Source organism: Schistocerca piceifrons, unplaced genomic scaffold, assembly GCF_021461385.2.
Source record: "Schistocerca piceifrons isolate TAMUIC-IGC-003096 unplaced genomic scaffold, iqSchPice1.1 HiC_scaffold_936, whole genome shotgun sequence".
Lineage (NCBI taxonomy): Eukaryota > Metazoa > Arthropoda > Insecta > Orthoptera > Acrididae > Schistocerca > Schistocerca piceifrons.
Genome location: NW_025729208.1, coordinates 3,385,001 through 3,392,500, shown reverse-complemented (window position 1 = coordinate 3,392,500; position 7,500 = coordinate 3,385,001). Strand labels below are relative to the sequence as shown.

The 7,500-nt window shown below is 51.3% G+C and overlaps 1 non-coding gene across 1 annotated transcript in view; it reads right to left on the bottom strand.

Annotated features, from left to right (window-relative positions):
• Nucleotides 1-700, bottom strand: part of LOC124772025 — a 1,909-nt gene extending 1,209 nt beyond the window's left edge. Inside the window, exon 1 of the ribosomal RNA XR_007013708.1 lies at nucleotides 1-700. This exon is cut by the window's left edge and continues 1,209 nt beyond it. This is a non-coding gene — a ribosomal RNA (small subunit ribosomal RNA).
• Nucleotides 701-7,500: the final 6,800 nt, after the last annotated feature.

Below are 7,500 nucleotides of genomic sequence, written 5' to 3'. Positions count from 1 at the left end.
CCAGTTAAACACCGACGGGCGGTGAACCAACAGCGTGGGACACAAATCCAACTACGAGCTTTTTAACCGCAACAACTTTAATATACGCTATTGGAGCTGGAATTACCGCGGCTGCTGGCACCAGACTTGCCCTCCAATAGATACTCGTTAAAGGATTTAAAGTGTACTCATTCCGATTACGGGGCCTCGGATGAGTCCCGTATCGTTATTTTTCGTCACTACCTCCCCGTGCCGGGAGTGGGTAATTTGCGCGCCTGCTGCCTTCCTTGGATGTGGTAGCCGTTTCTCAGGCTCCCTCTCCGGAATCGAACCCTGATTCCCCGTTACCCGTTACAACCATGGTAGGCGCAGAACCTACCATCGACAGTTGATAAGGCAGACATTTGAAAGATGCGTCGCCGGTACGAGGACCGTGCGATCAGCCCAAAGTTATTCAGAGTCACCAAGGCAAACGGACCGGACGAGCCGACCGATTGGTTTTGATCTAATAAAAGCGTCCCTTCCATCTCTGGTCGGGACTCTGTTTGCATGTATTAGCTCTAGAATTACCACAGTTATCCAAGTAACGTGGGTACGATCTAAGGAACCATAACTGATTTAATGAGCCATTCGCGGTTTCACCTTAATGCGGCTTGTACTGAGACATGCATGGCTTAATCTTTGAGACAAGCATATGACTACTGGCAGGATCAACCAGGGAGCTGCGTCAACTAGAGCTGAGCAGCCGGCCGCCCGGGAGTGTGTCCCGGGGGCCCGCGCGAACACGCAAGCGTCCGCTCAATCATTCTGCAAACAGGAGGAGGCTGAGCTCCCCTGCACAATACACCTCGAAACCCTCTCAGGTCCCGGCGGCGCGCAGCGCCGTCCCAAGTACTTGGTCGGGTTCGAGAGAGGCGCAATCGCCCGGAGTTAGGCGAGTAGACGCTTTCGGTGCGACCACCCGTGCTCCCAACTGAGCTTGCCGCTGCCGACAGAGGCCCGGGAGCGTGCTGTCGTGGCATTGCCGGCGGGAGACAACACGCGCCACCTACGGTGACCGGCAGCTCCAACGCCAGCGCCACAGAAGGACAAAAGCCCCACTTGGGTGCCGAAGCGAACTCTCCCAGCACAGCGCACGCGCCAACACATCCGCACAGCTGCGATACAAACCACCAGCGAGAACCGCTGGGGCGACCGAGCAGCAGACGGCGTCGCGGCGCCGAGCGCCGGGCGGCGGCGCATCCTCAACGCACACAGTCCTCAATCGGACCAGCACACTGAAGATGTCCACCGCGCTTCGCACCGGGCCCGCGAGGACCTACTTTGGCCGCACGGCGCCGCGCGCAGGGTGCGCCGGCGCGCAGCTGCGACGCCTGCCGCGTCCGTCGGCCGGCGCGCCTGCCACTGGCCGCCCCCACCAGCCGGCTGTAGCGCGTGCGCCCACGCACCGCGCGGCCAGCACGCCGGGAGGCGCCCCCTCACCGGCCGGGGACGGTCCCACCCAGCCACCGCCGCGTATCGCTTCACACCCAGATGCCGTTCAGTTTCGTCGGCATGGTGGGTATCGCTGGAACAACCGGTTAGTACCTCAACCTATCGTCGCCATCACCGATTCACCCCTAGCGAGAACAACCGCACCACAACGGGTTACCATTTGTTCATTTGCGTAACTTCACCAGAAAACGTATGCGTCCATCGCCATTTGCAACTTCCACGATTATTGCATGCCTGTGTCAGGTGTCACACCACACTACGTCTGCCCACATACACGCAACAAAATGTGCACGCCTAGACAATACGTGGAAGGTGGCCCCCGTACGTATGCGATGTCCATTGCTCGAACGACTGTCAACCGGCCTCTGTAGCATGTCGCAGATATGGAACGCGGTGCACCATGCTATCACGGTGTGTGAGGAGAGACGACTAGGTCCGAATACATCAACAGACAGCTCATGCTGATCGCCATCCACGGCGTCCGTTCCTCCCACACGTCTCTATGGCGTACCACACTGCAATCCAGCTCTCATAGGGAGACGACACGTAGCTGCGTGCACAATATTTGCACTGTATGGTCCGCCGTTTTTGGGCGCAGTCGTTGTACGGTCACACATGTGCCACGATGTATCATTCAGTACATAAGGACGAATGTGCAGTACAGATTGTGGTTTACGCGTACGACATCAGCGGACAGTTGACACAGGCCGCACCACAACGTAGCCTGCGTACGTCGCATGCGAAGGGCATTGAACATGCAAACATCTCACCAACCAGCTTGCGAAGGCAGGGGGCAAGGTGGGGACGTGGGGAGGTGTGGGGGGGGGGCGGCATGTACGTCCTGCTGCCATCCACATTACAGTGTACAGCAGGAGCATGTGGAAAGTCAGCAAGACTTGCAAGGTGTTTAACATGAAGCGATACACAGGGGAGCGGGCAGTGCGAGTAGCGAACTATATTGCGAGGGTTGCGGGTGGGCAACACTACACTAATTGAACGAGTCGTATAACAATTACAGAGCAGGTTTAGGCGACAACGTGGGTTACGTTAGCGGACAACGTGGGTTACGTTAAGGCACAACATGGGTTAGGTTAAGGCACAACATGGGTTAGGTTAAGGCACAACATGGGTTAGGTTAAGGCACAACATGGGTTACGTTAAGGCACAACATGGGTTACGTTAAGGCACAACATGGGTTACGTTAAGGCACAACATGGGTTACGTTAAGGCACAACATGGGTTACGTTAAGGCACAACATGGGTTAGGTTAAGGCACAACATGGGTTAGGTTAAGGCACAACATGGGTTAGGTTAAGGCACAACATGGGTTAGGTTAAGGCACAACATGGGTTAGGTTAAGGCACAACATGGGTTAGGTTAGGGCACAACATGGGTTAGGTTAGGGCACAACATGGGTTAGGTTAAGGCACAACATGGGTTAGGTTAAGGCACAACATGGGTTAGGTTAAGGCACAACATGGGTTAGGTTAAGGCACAACATGGGTTAGGTTAAGGCACAACATGGGTTAGGTTAAGGCACAACATGGGTTAGGTTAGGGGACAACATGGGTTAGGTTAGGGGACAACATGGGTTAGGTTAGGGGACAACATGGGTTAGGTTAGGGGACAACATGGGTTAGGTTAGGGGACAACATGGGTTAGGTTAGGGGACAACATGGGTTAGGTTAGGGGACAACATGGGTTAGGTTAGGGGACAACATGGGTTAGGTTAGGGGACAACATGGGTTAGGTTAGGGGACAACATGAGTTAGGTTAGGGGACAACATGGGTTAGGTTAGGGGACAACATGGGTTAGGTTAGGGGACAACATGGGTTAGGTTAGGGGACAACATGGGTTAGGTTAGGGGACAACATGGGTTAGGTTAGGGGACAACATGGGTTAGGTTAGGGGACAACATGGGTTAGGTTAGGGGACAACATGGGTTAGGTTAGGGTACAACATGGGTTAGGTTAGGGTACAACATGGGTTAGGTTAGGGTACAACATGGGTTAGGTTAGGGTACAACATGGGTTAGGTTAGGGTACAACATGGGTTAGGTTAAGGCACAACATGGGTTAGGTTAAGGCACAACATGGGTTAGGTTAAGGCACAACATGGGTTAGGTTAAGGCACAACATGGGTTAGGTTAAGGCACAACATGGGTTAGGTTAAGGCACAACATGGGTTACGTTAAGGCACAACATGGGTTAGGTTAAGGCACAACATGGGTTAGGTTAAGGCACAACATGGGTTAGGTTAGGGGACAACATGGGTTAGGTTAGGGGACAACATGGGTTAGGTTAGGGGACAACATGGGTTAGGTTAGGGGACAACATGGGTTAGGTTAAGGCACAACATGGGTTAGGTTAGGGTACAACATGGGTTAGGTTAGGGCACAACATGGGTTAGGTTAGGGTACAACATGGGTTAGGTTAAGGCACAACATGGGTTAGGTTAAGGCACAACATGGGTTAGGTTAAGGCACAACATGGGTTAGGTTAAGGCACAACATGGGTTAGGTTAAGGCACAACATGGGTTAGGTTAGGGGACAACATGGGTTAGGTTAGGGGACAACATGGGTTAGGTTAGGGGACAACATGGGTTAGGTTAGGGGACAACATGGGTTAGGTTAGGGGACAACATGGGTTAGGTTAGGGGACAACATGGGTTAGGTTAGGGGACAACATGGGTTAGGTTAGGGGACAACATGGGTTAGGTTAGGGGACAACATGGGTTAGGTTAGGGGACAACATGGGTTAGGTTAGGGGACAACATGGGTTAGGTTAGGGGACAACATGGGTTAGGTTAGGGGACAACATGGGTTAGGTTAGGGGACAACATGGGTTAGGTTAGGGGACAACATGGGTTAGGTTAGGGGACAACATGGGTTAGGTTAGGGGACAACATGGGTTAGGTTAGGGGACAACATGGGTTAGGTTAGGGGACAACATGGGTTAGGTTAGGGGACAACATGGGTTAGGTTAGGGTACAACATGGGTTAGGTTAGGGTACAACATGGGTTAGGTTAGGGTACAACATGGGTTAGGTTAGGGTACAACATGGGTTAGGTTAGGGTACAACATGGGTTAGGTTAAGGCACAACATGGGTTAGGTTAAGGCACAACATGGGTTAGGTTAAGGCACAACATGGGTTAGGTTAAGGCACAACATGGGTTAGGTTAAGGCACAACATGGGTTACGTTAAGGCACAACATGGGTTACGTTAAGGCACAACATGGGTTACGTTAAGGCACAACATGGGTTACGTTAAGGCACAACATGGGTTACGTTAAGGCACAACATGGGTTACGTTAAGGCACAACATGGGTTAGGTTAAGGCACAACATGGGTTAGGTTAAGGCACAACATGGGTTAGGTTAAGGCACAACATGGGTTAGGTTAAGGCACAACATGGGTTAGGTTAAGGCACAACATGGGTTAGGTTAAGGCACAACATGGGTTAGGTTAGGGTACAACATGGGTTAGGTTAGGGCACAACATGGGTTAGGTTAGGGTACAACATGGGTTAGGTTAAGGCACAACATGGGTTAGGTTAAGGCACAACATGGGTTAGGTTAAGGCACAACATGGGTTAGGTTAAGGCACAACATGGGTTAGGTTAAGGCACAACATGGGTTAGGTTAAGGCACAACATGGGTTAGGTTAGGGGACAACATGGGTTAGGTTAGGGGACAACATGGGTTAGGTTAGGGGACAACATGGGTTAGGTTAGGGGACAACATGGGTTAGGTTAGGGGACAACATGGGTTAGGTTAGGGGACAACATGGGTTAGGTTAGGGGACAACATGGGTTAGGTTAGGGGACAACATGGGTTAGGTTAGGGGACAACATGGGTTAGGTTAGGGGACAACATGGGTTAGGTTAGGGGACAACATGGGTTAGGTTAGGGGACAACATGGGTTAGGTTAGGGGACAACATGGGTTAGGTTAGGGGACAACATGGGTTAGGTTAGGGGACAACATGGGTTAGGTTAGGGGACAACATGGGTTAGGTTAGGGGACAACATGGGTTAGGTTAGGGGACAACATGGGTTAGGTTAGGGTACAACATGGGTTAGGTTAGGGTACAACATGGGTTAGGTTAGGGTACAACATGGGTTAGGTTAGGGTACAACATGGGTTAGGTTAGGGTACAACATGGGTTAGGTTAAGGCACAACATGGGTTAGGTTAAGGCACAACATGGGTTAGGTTAAGGCACAACATGGGTTAGGTTAAGGCACAACATGGGTTAGGTTAAGGCACAACATGGGTTAGGTTAAGGCACAACATGGGTTAGGTTAAGGCACAACATGGGTTAGGTTAAGGCACAACATGGGTTAGGTTAAGGCACAACATGGGTTAGGTTAGGGGACAACATGGGTTAGGTTAGGGGACAACATGGGTTAGGTTAGGGGACAACATGGGTTAGGTTAGGGGACAACATGGGTTAGGTTAGGGGACAACATGGGTTAGGTTAGGGGACAACATGGGTTAGGTTAGGGGACAACATGGGTTAGGTTAAGGTACAACATGGGTTAGGTTAAGGTACAACATGGGTTAGGTTAAGGCACAACATGGGTTAGGTTAAGGCACAACATGGGTTAGGTTAAGGCACAACAAGGGTTAGGTTAAGGCACAACATGGGTTAGGTTAAGGCACAACATGGGTTAGGTTAAGGCACAACATGGGTTAGGTTAAGGCACAACATGGGTTAGGTTAAGGCACAACATGGGTTAGGTTAAGGCACAACATGGGTTAGGTTAAGGCACAACATGGGTTAGGTTAAGGCACAACATGGGTTAGGTTAAGGCACAACATGGGTTAGGTTAAGGCACAACATGGGTTAGGTTAAGGCACAACATGGGTTAGGTTAAGGCACAACATGGGTTAGGTTAAGGCACAACATGGGTTAGGTTAAGGTACAACATAGGTTAGGTTAAGGTACAACATAGGTTAGGTTAAGGTACAACATAGGTTAGGTTAAGGTACAACATAGGTTAGGTTCGGTTACACGTTGTTGTAAGGAAAGGTGTAGGGGGGGGGGGGCGGGGGCGGCAGGTTCGTTGATAGTGATTATAGTAAGTGAATGCTTGTGACATGATCAGATTTGTCACGTCAGGATGCACCTTTGGCTTATTAGAGGCGGCGCTCCAATTCTATGCTTGTGTCAGACCTGTGTCTTTGACTCATGTCATTGTTTGTGCGCTGTGACAGGAGGTACTATTGTGATGTTGGGTGCACCGTTGTATAGGACATGTGTGGGTGTTGGTGCCTTATCTGCGCAATGGTGGATGTCGAAAGGGTGGGATATTCTATTTTCCGCATGGACCTCCTGGTCTGGTTGTGATAGTGTGGATTGTGTAATGTGGCGGAGAGGATGCACTGGATGTTGTTCCATGCTGGTGCTTACGTATTGTATGTGCGCCTGTTAGAAGCAGAGAGTGGTGCGTGATCAGAGTGTCTGGCTGACGTGTGGTTCCCATTGTGGGCTGACTCTTTCAGCATGTATACGGACAGTTGTATATATTTTCTGTAGTTTGATGGCTCTGCATTGATTACTAATCAGCGCCGTGTGTACGGGTAATCTGGTTCCAGTCCAAAATGTTCCATCTGTGTACATTAGTGACAAAGACTCCCCCATGCAGTGGGGCTCGGTCTGTTATAACTCTTCCGCGTAATATATTTGCGCCACGTTTTTGCGACTGCGAGTGCGAGTGCGAGTGCAACGCGCATGGGGACCGACATGCTGATGGCTCGGTATCGGACGCCGTACAGTGAGCAACGCGATCGCGTCTCTCGCTCGTAAGTGGTACAGGTCGCGGCTCATGTATACGGACAGCGGGAATGTCGCATATTGGAAATAACTCTTCATGAAACGCAAGTTATAGGGGTGGATTGCACTTTACGAGTGCGGGAAACGTCCGCCGTTCATCCGCTGTAGGTGCGCGTTTGGCGGTTGGGGTGGTCCACGAACGGGTGCGGGTGGAGTCATTGCCGGTCCACGGCTTCGTGCGGCAGAGCC